This window comes from Triticum aestivum, chromosome 2B, assembly GCF_018294505.1.
Source record: "Triticum aestivum cultivar Chinese Spring chromosome 2B, IWGSC CS RefSeq v2.1, whole genome shotgun sequence".
NCBI classification, from domain to species: Eukaryota; Viridiplantae; Streptophyta; class Magnoliopsida; order Poales; family Poaceae; genus Triticum; species Triticum aestivum.
Genome location: NC_057798.1, coordinates 494096797 through 494099420, shown reverse-complemented (window position 1 = coordinate 494099420; position 2624 = coordinate 494096797). Strand labels below are relative to the sequence as shown.

The 2624-nt window shown below is 41.8% G+C and overlaps 1 long non-coding RNA gene across 1 annotated transcript; it reads right to left on the bottom strand.

Annotated features, from left to right (window-relative positions):
- Positions 1–326: 326 nt before the first annotated feature.
- On the bottom strand, positions 327–898 carry LOC123041480 (uncharacterized). Its single transcript, XR_006418529.1, has 2 exons — positions 649–898; positions 327–551 (listed from the first exon to the last, which is right to left on the bottom strand). It is a non-coding gene; the product is annotated as an uncharacterized lncRNA (long non-coding RNA).
- Between the last annotated feature and the right edge of the window lie 1726 nt (positions 899–2624).

The window sequence follows — 2624 nt, the reverse complement described above, 5'->3', positions numbered from 1 at the left end:
AAAATCCAGGGCCCCGTGTGAAAGTATAAAGATGGGGCCCTATCTTACTATAATAAACTAATGAGCAATTATATTATATATGGTATAACTTCCTACATAACAATTGGATAGATAATAAATCATACCTATTCAACTCCTGGTTGCATAATATTAATTTAAGCATCACTCTTTTAGTATTCTTTGAAATATAATCTTGCAATGGTAGAAGGATCAACAAGCTGATTACCGATGACACTTGTGATGCTTCTTTTCTGACAAACTTGTTCATGCCACCTTTATAAGATTTGATGATTAAATTATTTTCTCTTTCTTTTCTCTTGCACTTCTAAAACCAGACTGATGTTTTCTCATAATGACTCAAATATGTATTATTGAAACACAAGACAAAAAAGGTGAATAAAATAAAATTGTAGTGATACGCATAGATATCAATTGAAAATCATGTGTCAATGTTTCACAATTAGACGAACAGTCTAACTCACCTAGTCTTGTGTCATGTCCCGTTGAACTGCTACACTGTGATTGTTAACGGAGGAGGCGAGAACCGATCTCTAATGATCCACGCCAAAAGTTAATTAGGATTTAGGAAATTAGAAATTAAGAGTAGGAGCCGAAGTTAATAAAAAAGACTCGCTAGCGGCAATTTACCTGTTTTGAATCCGTGAAGCACCTAGAGGATGGAAGCTGTGAAGCACTTGGAGTCGGTCGCCGATCGATGCGACAAGTCTGAAACTTGAGAGAGGAAGGCAACAACGGCATCGGCTGATCGATCCGATGAGTCGATGAGACGAAGCCGCGGAGGCGAGTAGGCGACGATCCCGTTTCCTGTCGCGTCGCCGCCGCCGACGCGACTGCTAATACGGTTTTGCATCGATCGAGTGACGAGTCCATGATCACCCCCCCCCCCCCCCCCCCCCCCCTCCTTTTTTTTGGAGATCCCCTTTTTTCTGAGAGAGCGACGATCCGTTTCCTTCTTACAGATCACGATCGATCCAGCAGTTTTTTTATTTTAGAAACACCGATCGAGCAGACTTTTATTTTTGAGGACTACCGATAGATCAGACGAGCAACAGCGCTCGCGATGATGCCTCGACGGGCTGGAGCGCCAGGGCCCAGCGGCCCATCATGGTAGCTCCTAGGATTTTTTCTACAAATACTAGGCCTACATAAAAATTTTGGGGCCCCAAAATATTATGGGCCCTGTGCGGGCCGCGCATTTAGCACAACTATGGGCCCTGCCCTGTAACTGCAGAGTCCGACGAGCTCTGTTTAGATTAGGTTTTACATTGCATGCAAGAGTATGGATTTAGAGTTTCCAAAATAGTACCGTTATTTATATCGTCAGCACAAACGAGTGAGAGTCAAATTCTGGCAGAAGACCATGCAAAAAGAAAAAGAAAACTGGCAGAATGAACGATTGAGTTATTGATAGACTAGTACACCTAGTGTGCAGCCGTACCAGCCACTGTCAGCATCGAAAATCTCAAAAGAAATACTCCCTTTGTTCCTAGAGATTTCAACAAGTGACTATATACGAAGCAAAAATAAGTGAATTTATACTTTAAAATATGTTTATATACATTTGTATGTGTTAGTTCATTTGAATCTCTAAAAGGACAAATATTTAGGAACGGGGGAGTAGTAGGAGATAAATAAAAAAAATATTCGGCATCTGCATTTTTTTTTATGGCTGGGCACCAAAGTACACCACATGAGGTTGCCAAAACAAAAGAAAGTAGAAGTACTACACCACATGCATGCATGAATCATGCACGAGTGACTATGCGTCTATGCATGCACGCGGAACATGGTCGTATCGGCCTTTCTCGTGCTCCTCCTCCTCTGCGTGTCTCTTTCGCTGTTCATGACATTGCTGTGTTGTGAGCTATGACCGCTCGAGGCCCAGGCACATGTAACGTGCGAGCCAGAAGGATCAGCGATTCAGTGCTTGTCCCTTCGTTCGAAAAGGCAAACAGCTCGACCGGTCGGTGTCTCGTGCCATCATCGTGGTAAGCGAGAGTCGTCTGATTTAAAACCCATGTGGAATGAATGTGATAGTCTGATTGAGGCGGCTTGGGTTAGTGATAGTCCCATAGCTCCTTAAAAAACAACATGCAGTTGTCCTCTTCCCATGTGTAAGTTGAGCTGCGTCACCATGTTCGGGGTTATACTTCTTGACCTCAGACTGGAACCAAGACTTCTACCTATAATACTCTTTTTTTTCCTCTAAAATCTGAGCCCTGCTTCCGAGATTACTTCGTGGCCTCAGGCTGGATCCAAGACTTCTACATATGATACTATTTTTGGTTGTTATTTTCAAACACATTTGACGCGATGATATATACACCTCACCTTGTGTATCTGTTGATCTGTCGGTTAATATTCGATGGCTATTATCTTGATTTTATTGGGGGCACTTTGCAAAGCTAGGGTCAACTACAAACGGTATGACAACTCAAAACATATTTTTTGGTGTGCAATGCACGCAAAGGTTTAATAATCTCACCACGCGGACAAATGATTCTAGAAAGATATTAGAACAAATAAATTGCTAAAATAATTTACTCCCTCTGATCCAAATTAAATGTATTAAAGCTCATTTAATTTGGATCAAAGGGAGTAAT